Consider the following 11,729-nt stretch of genomic DNA (forward strand, 5'->3'; position numbering starts at 1 on the left):
ATATAGGGTCTCATTCGGCACTCAACTATTTACTCAACAATTTGCCTAACATGTTTTGTCCTACATGGGTGAAAAGTTTTGGAATAGGCTGATTTTTTGTGAGGATGATCTCTATAGTGAGAAGATCATCCTCACAAAAAATCAGCCCATTCCAAAACTTCTAACCCCATCACAAATGATTTACAAAAAATAGACGGTCCATGATTTTTCAACTTGTAAACATGGGGTTAGAAGTTTTGGAATGGGCTGATTTTTGGTGAGGATGATCTTCTAACCGTAGAGATCATCCTCACAAAAAATCAGCCCATTCCAAAACTTCTAACCCATGTAGGACAAAACATGTTGGGCAAATGGTTGGGTAAATAGTTAGGTGCTGAACGCTTCCCATATATATATATATATATATATGGGAAATGTTCAGCACCCTAAGTTTTACCACACACTTTAACAAACGTTTTTTGTCCTACATGGGTTAGAAGTTTTGGAATGAGCTGATTTTTGGTGAGGATGATCTCTATGATTAGAAGATCATCCTCCCCAAAAATCAGCCCATTCCGAAATGTTTAGCCCCATGTTTACACGTTGAAAAATCGTGGACCGTCCATTTTTTGTAAATCAATTTTGATGGGGTTAGAAGTTTTGGAATGAGCTGATTTTTGGTGAGGATGATCTCCTCACCATAGAGATCATCCTCACCAAAAATCAGTTCATTCCGAAACTTCTAACTCATGTAAGACAAAACGCGTTTGTTAAAGTGTGTGGTAAAACTAAGGGTGGCGAACGGGACCCTATATATATATACACACACACACACACACACGTATAAGTAGCGGTTCAATGACCTTAAAGTTTGCCAAACATTGTGCCAAACATTTTTCAAAACATGGGTTAGAAGCTTTGGAATGAGTTGATTTTTTGTGAGGATGATCTCTACGGTGAAGAGATCATCCTCTCCAAAAATCAGATCATTTTGAAATTTCTAACCCTAGTTTACAAATTGAAGAATTGTGGTCTGTCCAATTTTTGTAAATCACTTTTGATGGGGTTAGAAGTTTTGGAATAGGCTAATGTTTAGTGAGGATGATCTCCTCATCATAGAGATCATGCTCACAAAAGATCAGCTCATTTCAAAACTTCTAACCCATGTTTTGAAAAATGTTTGGCAAACTTTAGGGCTATTGAACCGCTCCCATATATATAGGCCCGGATAATCTTTGAAAATTTCATCGTGATGGGGATAGATCATTGCAATTGTTGGTCTCCAACGAGGAATTCCTAATAAGCAAGAGCCATCAATTCGCGTTAACTACGTCCCTACCTTTTGTAAACACCATCCGTCGCTCCTACCGATTGAATGGTCCGGTGAAGTATTCGGATCGCGGCAACGTCGTGGCTTTCAGTCATAATCCTGTACATGGTAGCTTCACGCCACTAGCTTTGTAACAAAACGAGATGACCAATTGTGTGAATTAACGTTTCCTCTCGTACTAGGTTGAATTACTATCGCGACACTATCATCAGTAAGGTAAAACTAACTTGTTTCACAATGATCTAAATCCAGCTCACGTTATATATATATATATATATATGGGTCCCTATTCGTGGCCAACAGTTTGGCAAACACTTTTTCAAAACATGGGTTAGAGGTCTTGGAATGGGCTGATTTTGGGTGAGGATGATCTCTACGGTGAGGAGATCATCCTCACCAAAAATCAGCTCATTCCAAAACTTCTAGCCCCATTTTACAAGTTGAAAAATCGTGAACCGTCCATTTTTTGTAAACCATTTTTGATGAGGTTAGAAGTTTTGGAATGGGCTGATTTTTGGTGATGATGATCTCCTCACCATAGAGATCATCCTCACCAAAAATCAGCCCATTCCAAGACCTCTAACCCATGTTTTGAAAAATGTGTTTGCCAAAATGTTTGCCAAACTGTTGGCCATTGAACGCTACTCTATATATATATATATAGGGGGGCGTTTAAGGGCCAACTTTTTAGCAAACTTTTTGGCAAAACATTTTTCAAAACATAGGTTAGAGGTTTTGGAATGGGCTGATTTTTGGTGAGGATGATCTCTACAGTGAGGAGATCATCATCATCCTCACCAAAAATCAGCCCATTTCAAAACTTCTAACCCCATCAAAAACAGTTTATAAAAAATGGACGGTCCACAATTTTTCAACTTGTAAACATGGGTTAGAAGTTTTGGAATGGGCTGATTTTTGGTGAGGATGATCTCCTCACCATAGAGATCATCCTCACCAAAAATCAGCCCATTCCAAAACCTCTAACCTATGTTTTGAAAAATGTTTTGCCAAAAAGTTTCCTAAAAAGTTGGCCCTTGAACGCCACCCATAGATATATATATATATATGTTTTTTATTTCTGTTAGAAAAGCATCAACAGGTTTTGTTTCTATTTAAATTGTAGGATACTGCCCATAGATAAATAAAAAAATTTATAAAAAAAAAAAGTATTGATATATCGTCCATTATAAACCGACGTAATAACCCTGCATTTAAGACATTTGTTGATTTAACGTTGGTTTTCTAACCAACATTAAAGGCCTTATTTCTATTAGTAACAAAACATTTTTGCTTAGGCAATTTTTTTAAAACAAAATTTTGCACCATTTTCCTAAGAAAATAAATGAGGAAGTCCAAAACTTCCTAGTAAGTTATGGAGGGAAAAACTAAAAATGAAAGGCCTATGACATATGTCACACTCATCGAGCCCATTAACCTCATGAACATTTGTCCCTCCAAGCAAGCATGGTTTCAAAAATTACGTCTTGTCTCATCTCTTCCATGGATGAGATCTAGTTCTCTTGGATGAGTCAACTCGTTTCAGATGAGACAAACCATTTAACTCGATTTATAGTGATTGATATATATATAAGGATCACATTCGATAGCCAACATTAGGGGCCAATGCATTTTTCCTATAGGGCTTAAAATTTTTGGATTTAGCTGATTTTTTGTGAGGATGATCTCTAAAGTGAAGATGATCCCTAATGTAAGGAGATCATCCTCTCAAAAAATCAGTCCAGTACAAAAGTTCTAAATCCATCAAAAGCGGCCTAGAGTTGTGGACCATCAATATTTTATCGAAAATTTATAAACCACTTCTGATGGATTTAGAAGTTTTAGATTGGGCTGATTTTTTTGTAAGGATGATCTCCTTACCATATAGACCATCCTCACAAAAAATCAGATCAATCTAAAACTTTTAAGCTATATAGGACAAAGGAATTAGCTTTGTGTTGGCTCCCTAATGTTGCTTTTCGAATGCCACCCATATATATATAGAATAGGGGTTAAGAATGATGTCCCGAACCTAACCAAAGTCAGGTGACAACCCAATTTATGTCAAGTGGAATTTTTTTGGGACCAACTGATTGTATTGATATGGGGTCTATCTCTTGATGAATCTACAAACAAAAGATCAGTTTGATTGGTGATGTACATCCATTGATAATAGCATTGTCTTAAGAAGGATTTATAATCATTTAATTTAAATTCTTTTTCGAAAGCTTAGATCTAGTGGATACAAGTTATCAAACACTACGATTTTTGGTACGTAGGTTCACCAAGTCATAGACCTCATATCCATAAGGTTAGTAGGTCCAAAAAATGCCACATGGCATAAAATGGGTATCACCTAACTTTTGTTAGGTACGTGTTAACGTCCAAGACCTCATGGGAATGTTAGCATTTTGCATAATTAATTTTTTTTTTAATATCCCTATTCATTTTGTCTTTTAGTGAATAAAATAGGGGTATATGTTGATTTTTTACATAATAAATACTTATTAACATTGATTGTCAAATCATTCATTACAAACAAGTCATTTAGTCTAAAAGACATTTAATTTTAAAGATTAAATGGTCTTAGTATCTATTATGTGAGAGACAAATATTTATTATGTAAAAGGCCAATATAACCCTATTTTATTCACTAAAAGACAAAATGACTAGGGTATTATTGAAAAAAAAAAGTGTTGGAGGACGTTAGCATTCCCCATATATATCTATACATAAATATATATTTCAATTAAAATAATTATAATTTTTTAAATAAAATAAGGTCAGTTAAAAGATGTCTAGTAATAAATTGATTTTTATTTATGTAATAAATATTAAATTTAAAAAAACAATTATTTTAATGAAAATCTATAAATCTCGGTAGACTTAGACTAAGTTTTACTGATTTATCCGAAACTTTCAAAATATAGTCCTTGACATCTCATTTATCTTGCGAGATGTGTGAGCATTGAGACACTGTGTATATTTATATCATTGTTGAACGATACTATGATGACTTGGGCAAGTAATCTCAGTTTCGGACAAGATTTAAAACCATGCCGCCAAGTAGTCTAATGAGTAGGTTTTATACCTATGAATTAACCACTTTTAGATATAATATTTTGTTAATTTTAGAGTTTTTTAGTTATTTTTAATTAAGTTTAGTTTGTTTTATACTTTTTATGTGATTCTATTTATTTGATTTTTATGTTTATTTTGCAGTTTAGGAATAATATGGAACATTGGGATGTTTGCATACGTTTAGGAGAAATTCTGGACTCAAATTTGTTCACTCTTGGAAGAAGGAAGCTAAGCATATAAGCTAGAAAGTCTTCAAGCCGCAGCTTGATAGAAAACGAGGTCGCGGCGGGAATTCAAGAATGGCATAACAGAAATATAAAAATACAAGCTGCGGCATGACATGTTTTAAGGCCATAACCTGCTTACGTTTCCAGCTTTACACGTTAATTTGTGGTGACCGAATTAGAGACAGATTTTGACTCTTGAACCCGAATGACTCCATACTTATAAATAGGAAAGTTTAGCCCTTATTCAGAAACAGAAGTTTTAGATTTTTCTTGGAGGCACAAGATCGAGAAGGAGGACGAGAGCTGGAGATTCGGCTTTTGACTTTTATCTTTCTGAACTTTATCTCTTCTCTAGATATTTGTAATCTCTAAGAATGGCTGAATACTTTTGTGATTTTATTTTCTTTTTAATGAAGAACTAATTTCTATTCTAGGGTTATAATGGAACCCATTCATGATATTTGATTGGTTTTCTTTCTTTCTTCTATGATCCCACATGTGATTGTTTATTCTATCCAATGTTCAATGCGATTTGATTAACTGATCATTGATTGAATTGATTTGGTGAACCTTAATAATATCGGCAGAGTTATTTTGTGTTCATGACCTAGATAGATTAACATATGCTAATTTAATATAGGAATATACTTAGGTTGCATGTACATTCCTTATGAGAACTTATTCTTAATGAATTCTTCTTGATTTGATTCTCATAGGTATATAGGGAGTTAGTCTAGAAGGGTATTTTTACATAATCATCAGAAGAAGCTTGTAGAGAATTTAGTGTTCTTGGATAACAATCATAGTGAATTAATTTATCATAGAGGGAAGAAGAATTTAATCAAATGGATTGTTTGGGGGAAATTATAAACCTAGATTTCATCACTCATTGATTTTAAACTTCAAATTTATTATTTGCGTTATTTATTGTTTAGTTTTAAATCTTATTTTTACTTTTGTTTGGATAAAATTAGATTGAGATAAATTGATAATTAGCAATAGATTGGTATTTAGTCTCTGTGGGAACGATACTTTCTTATCACTTTATTACTTGTTTCGATACGTATACTTGCGTGCGTAAAATTAGACAACAAGTTTTTGACGCCACTGCCGGGGACTAATTTATTAATCTTTTTTTGTTAATATTAATTCAATCTTATTTGATTTTAGATCAAACTTTTCTTTATTTTGTAGGTTTTTGGCTAGTGTATGCGTAGTACGGGAAATTCAGAACTTGTTCCTTTGAATCTTGAGATTGAGAAAACTTGTCAAAGAAATAGAAAGAATAAGCTAGAAGCTTCTCAACACCATACAATGGCCGACCAAACTATTGGTAATAAAGGTCCTAAGTCTATGCGGGACTATGTTGTTCCACTGGTAGATGGGATTCACACTAGTATTCGTCGTCCAACGATACAAGCCAACCATTTTGAACTCAAGTCGACTATTATTCAGATGATACAAGCATCTCAGTTTGGGGGTTCACATGTCGAAGACCCCAATGCACATTTAACTAATTTTCTAGAGATATGTGCCACATTTAAGTATAACGGTGTTGATGATGATGCCATCTAGTTGCGACTATTTCCATTCTCATTGAGGGACATGACGAAAAATTGGTTGAACCATTACCAAGAGAGTCTATCACCACTTGGGATGACTTGGTGAAAAAATTCCTTGCTAAATACTTTCCACCGTCAAAAACTGTAAAGTTGAGGAGTGACATCACTACTTTCATGCAGTTGGACAGTGAATCTCTCTATGAAGCCTGAGAGAGGTACAAAGATTTACTTCGGAGATGTCCTCATCATGCTCTACCGGAATGGTTGATTATCCAAATTTTCTACAGTGGGTTGGTTGGATCTATTAGAATTATTGTTGATGCTGCAGCAGGCGAATCTCTTATGGCGAAGACATTTGAGGATGGGTATAATTTATTGGAGGAGATGGCCTCTAACAGCTTCCAACACCATATAGAGAGGATAAATCCAAGAAAAATAGCAGGAGTACATGAATTAGATGTTCTTACTGCTTTAACAGCTCAAGTGGCATCGTTATCTAAGAAATTTGATTCATTTGGAGTTCATGTCATTCAAACTCCTACCGTTACATGCGAGGTTTGTGGAGACAATCATTTAGGAGATATGTGCCCTAATAATCCAGAGTCTCTTAATTTTGTTGGTAGCAGGCAGAATAATCCATATTCTAACTATTACAATTCGGGCTAAAAAAATCATTCGAATGTCTCATGGAGTAACAATAATCAAGTTGAGGCCTCTTCATCTACAAAGCCCATGTTTCAATCGAGTTATCATCCTGAAGCTCCCCTTAGAGAAAAGAAGCCTTCTTTGGAAGATCTAATGCATCAGATGGGAACCAACACTAATAAATTCATGACAAACACTAATCAGTTCATAACAGAGACTAGAACTTAACTCCAAAGCCAAGCTACTTCTATTCGGAATATAGAAATTCAGTTGGGTCAACTTGCTTCAACAATTAATAATCGTCCACAAGGAACCTTGCTTAGCAATACAGAGACTAATCCGAGAGATGGTAAGGAACACTGCAAGGCTATCACATTGAGGAATGGAAAAGAGCTGAATGATGTTGTCAAGGAACCAAAAGAACCGATTGTTTTAGTGGTAGAAGAAACAGTTTCTAAAGAAAAGGGTGAACAAGAGAAAGAAGCTACAAACCAAGAGCATAAAAAACCGGGCTTAGAAAAGATTACTTCCTACAACCCACCCCCACCATTTCCTCAATGTTTCAAGAAACAAAAACATGACGAGCAGTTTGCAAAATTTTTGAATGTATTCAAGAAATTGCATATTAATATCCCATTCGCTGAAGCTCTGGAGCAAATGCCAAGTTATGCCAAGTTTTTGAAAGATATCTTGACTAAAAAGAGACGATTGAGTGAATTTGAAACAGTAGGTTTGACTGAAGAGTGCAGTGCTATCATTCAAAAGAAACTTCTAGCAAAGCTTAAGGATCCAGAGAGCTTTACTATACCGTGCACAATAGGCAACCAATTCTCTGGTAGAGTTTTGTGTGATTTGGGGGCTAGTATTAATCTAATGCCACTATCTATATTTCAAAAATTAGGATTGGGAGAAGCTTGGCCTACTACTGTGACACTCCAGTTAGCGGATAGATCACTAAAGTATCCAAGGGGGAAAATTGAAGATGTGCTTGTTAAGATTGACAAATTTATATTTCCTGTGGATTTTATTGTTCTTGATATGGAGGAAGATAAGGATGTTCCAATCATTCTTGGCAGGCCATTCTTAGCCACAGGCAGAACTCTTATTAATGTGCAAAAAGGGGAGCTTACTATGAGAGTTCAAGATCAAGAAGTGAAATTTAATGTTTTCAAAGCTATGAAGTTCCCCACTAAAGAGCCTGAAGATTGTTATAGAATTGATGTAGTGGACACATGTGTTCGACATAATCATGAAGAAACACCCCCATTTGATCAGCTTGAATTAGTAATAATTAATGCATACAATGAGGATAGTTTAGAGTTGGTGAATTACTTGGAGGCTACGTCAAAATTCACTCGTTCTAAGCCTAAGTTTGAATTGTTAGACATGCCATCATTGGGTTCTCATTCGAAGCCTTCAATTCAAAAACTGCCATCACTAGAGCTCAAGCCTCTTCCTAGTCATTTGAGGTATGCTTTCCTCGGTGAATCATTCTTTTTGCCGGTTATTATTTCTGTCTTTCTTGAGCCTGAACAAGAAGATAAGTTATTAAGGGTGTTGCGAGAGTATAAGAAAGCGTTGGGATGGTCCATAGCAGATATTAAGAGGATTAGTCCTTCTATTTGCATGCACAAAATTCTTATGGAGGATGATCATAAGCCCTCTATTGATCACCAACGTCGACTTAACCCAATTATGAAGGAAGTGGTGAAAAAGAAGATTCTCAAGTGGTTTGATGCAGGCATAATTTATCCTATTTGTGATAGCTCATGGGTTAGTCCGGTGCAATGTGTACCGAAGAAGGGAGGAATGACTGTTGTGACGAATGATAATAATGAGCTTATCCCAACAAGGACAGTAACTGGGTGGCGTGTTTGTATGGATTATCGGAAGTTAAATAAAGCTACTCGGAAAGACCATTTTCCCTTGCTGTTCATTGATCAGATGCATGATAGACTAGCGGGGCACTCCAATTATTATTTCTTGGATGGATATTCAGGATACAATCAGATTGCTATAGCACCAGAAGATCAGGAGAAGACAACGTTCACCTGTCCCTACGGAACTTTTGTATTTCAAAGGATGCCTTTCGGACTGTGCAATGCACCGGCAACATTTCAAAGGTGTATGATGGCAATTTTTTCTGACATGGTGGAGCATTTTATAGAGGTATTCATGGATGACTTCTCGGTATTTGATAATTCTTTTGATATTTGCTTGGATAACTTGGCATTAGTTCTCAAAAGATGTAAAGAAACGAATCTTGTGTTGAATTGGGAGAAATGCCATTTCATGGTACAAGAAGGAATTGTTCTCGGTCATCGAGTATCAATTAAAAGAATTGAGGTGGATAGAGCAAAGATTGAGACTATTGAGAAACCACCACCACCATCTTCCGTCAAGGGTATTCGAAGTTTTCTTGGGCACGCTGGATTTAATTAAGGATTTCTCGAAGATCTCTAAACCGCTTTGTAGTTTGTTGGAAAAAGAAGTAGTTTTCAAATTTGATGAACAATGTCTTGAGGTATTTCAGATCTTGAAATCTAGATTAGTGTCAGCACCCATCATTGTTGCCCCAGATTGGAATCTCCTGTTTGATCTTATGTGTGATGCTAGCGATTTTGCTATTGGCGTGGTTCTAGGCCAATGAAAAAATCGAATTTTTCATACTATATATTAAGCTAGCAAGACATTAAATGATGCACAGTTGAATTATGCCACCACTGAGAAGGAGTTGGTAGCAGTTGTGTTTGCATTTGATAAGTTCCATGCATATCTCATCGGGACAAAGGTAATTATTTTTACTGATCATGTCGCTATCAAGTATTTAATTGCTAAGAAAGATGCAAAACTTTGACTTATCCGGTGGGTGCTCTTGTTACAAGAGTTTGACTTAGAGATTCGGGACAAAAAGGGGACTGAAAACCAAGTGGCGGACCATCTCTCAAGGCTAGAAAATGGGGGAAAAAATTAATGATGAGACTATGATCAATGAGTCATTCCTAGATGAACAATTATTTGCTTGTAATCAAAAGAACTTGCCTTGGTATGCAGATTATGTGAACTTCATCGTTAGCAAAGTGTTTCCTCTTGAGATAAGCTCTCAACAAAAGAAAAAATTCTTGTATGATGTCAAGTATTATGTTTGGGACGAGCCTTTCTTGTTCAAGCAATGTGCAGATCAGATTATAAGGAGGTGTGTTCCTAAAGAAGAAATTGAAGACATACTTCGACATTGTCATTCGTCTGAATATGGAGGCCATTTTGGGGGAGAGAGAACCGCAGCCAAGGTGCTACAATCATGTTTCTATTGGCCTACACTATTTAAAGATGCGCATTTCTTTGTCTCAAGGTGTGATCGATGCCAAAGGGTTGGTAATATTTCAAAGAGACATGAGATGCCACTCAATAACATTCTGGAGGTAGAGATCTTTGATGTGTGGGGAATTGATTTTATGAGCCCCTTCATCTCTTCCTATAATAGTCTCTACATTCTAGTGGCAGTCGATTATGTCTCAAAATAGGTGGAAGCGACTGCATTGCCCACGAATGATGCTAAGGTAGTGCTGAATTTTTTGAGGAAGAACATTTTTACCCGTTATGGCACTCCTCAAGCAATAATCAGTGATGAAGGCACTCACTTCTGCAATAAATATTTTGAAGCCCTTCTAACTAGATATGGGGTAACTTATAAGATCGCTACAGCCTACCATCCGCAAACTAGTAGTCAAGTAGAGATTTCGAATAGGGAAATTAAGCGGATTCTGGAGAAGATTGTGAACCCATCTCGCAAGGATTGGTCCAAACGATTAGACGACGCATTATGGGCTTATCGAACTACCTACAAAACACCAATTGGAATGTCACCTTACCGATTGGTTTTTGGCAAGGCATGTCATCTCCCGGTCCAAATCCTAAAAAAAATGTGTAATCTAAACCACCAACATACATTAAATGTTGAGAAGGAAAATATTGAATACGGCCCTACTTCTTGAATGGAGTTTAGCAATCTATCGAGGATGCCATTGCCATTACATGGTTCCTCTTTTTGCTCGATTTGATTTTGGATTCACAATTTGCCACTCTAGAACAAACCCAGTTCATACTGGTAGTTTCTTAGAGGGTGTATTTATTTTTTTTTCTTGCTAAGCAAGCAAGCAAGTGATGTATTGATAAAAAGAATGTACAAAGGAAAATTCCCCTTACTTTACAAGTCTGAAAAGAGGCAAAGATCACAGTTCTTCAGTTACCAAAGGAAGATTACAAACATTGAGAAACAGAAAATCCTCAAAACTAAAAGCCCCAAATTTTGCAAGAGAAGCAGCCATCAAACATTGGACATGGTAGAACATCTCTTATCTCTAAAGGGCTAATTTGAAGTAATGCCACAATTGAATATATAATAGATGGTCCACCGACTCCTCCTTTTTTCCGCAAGAGCAACATTTTGACGCCAAACTTATACCCCACTTCTTGTGAAGAGTATCATCTGCATTTTTGATTCAAGGCCGGATGCTTGAACACGACGATTTCGCTGCGCTCTTTAAACTGTGACGATGATTAATAGCAAAACGGTACTTCTACCCCAATTCCTTTTGTATTGCTAATGATAGAATTAGATGATTCGGTCTAACGGTCCTCATCCCATCATAGAGGCCTTAGATCGTGGGTAGGATCACTATATTTTAGGGAGCCCATTCGGTGTACTCTACCACGTCAGTGAGTGTCTATTTTTTTGGTTAGTTAGCATGGCTCTTACAAGGAAGTTCAGTGAACATAGATTCATGTAATGTAAGTTACACCCAATGGCTTATGTAAGAGATAATTACAGTCTCTAAAAGGAAGCACATTACATATCATGATCGAGAAAGATAAATCCATGAAAAATAATATTTGATTACTATTTGA

At 36.1% G+C, this 11,729-nt stretch overlaps 1 non-coding gene across 1 annotated transcript; it reads right to left on the minus strand.

Annotated features, from left to right (window-relative positions):
* Positions 1 to 6,323: 6,323 nt before the first annotated feature.
* LOC147383004 (small nucleolar RNA R71) lies at positions 6,324 to 6,430 on the minus strand. The gene has a single exon (XR_015174115.1). It is a non-coding gene; the product is annotated as a small nucleolar RNA R71 (small nucleolar RNA).
* Between the last annotated feature and the right edge of the window lie 5,299 nt (positions 6,431 to 11,729).

Source organism: Akebia trifoliata, chromosome 16 (assembly GCF_017979445.1).
Source record: "Akebia trifoliata isolate Shusen 1 chromosome 16, ASM1797944v1, whole genome shotgun sequence".
NCBI lineage: Eukaryota > Viridiplantae > Streptophyta > Magnoliopsida > Ranunculales > Lardizabalaceae > Akebia > Akebia trifoliata.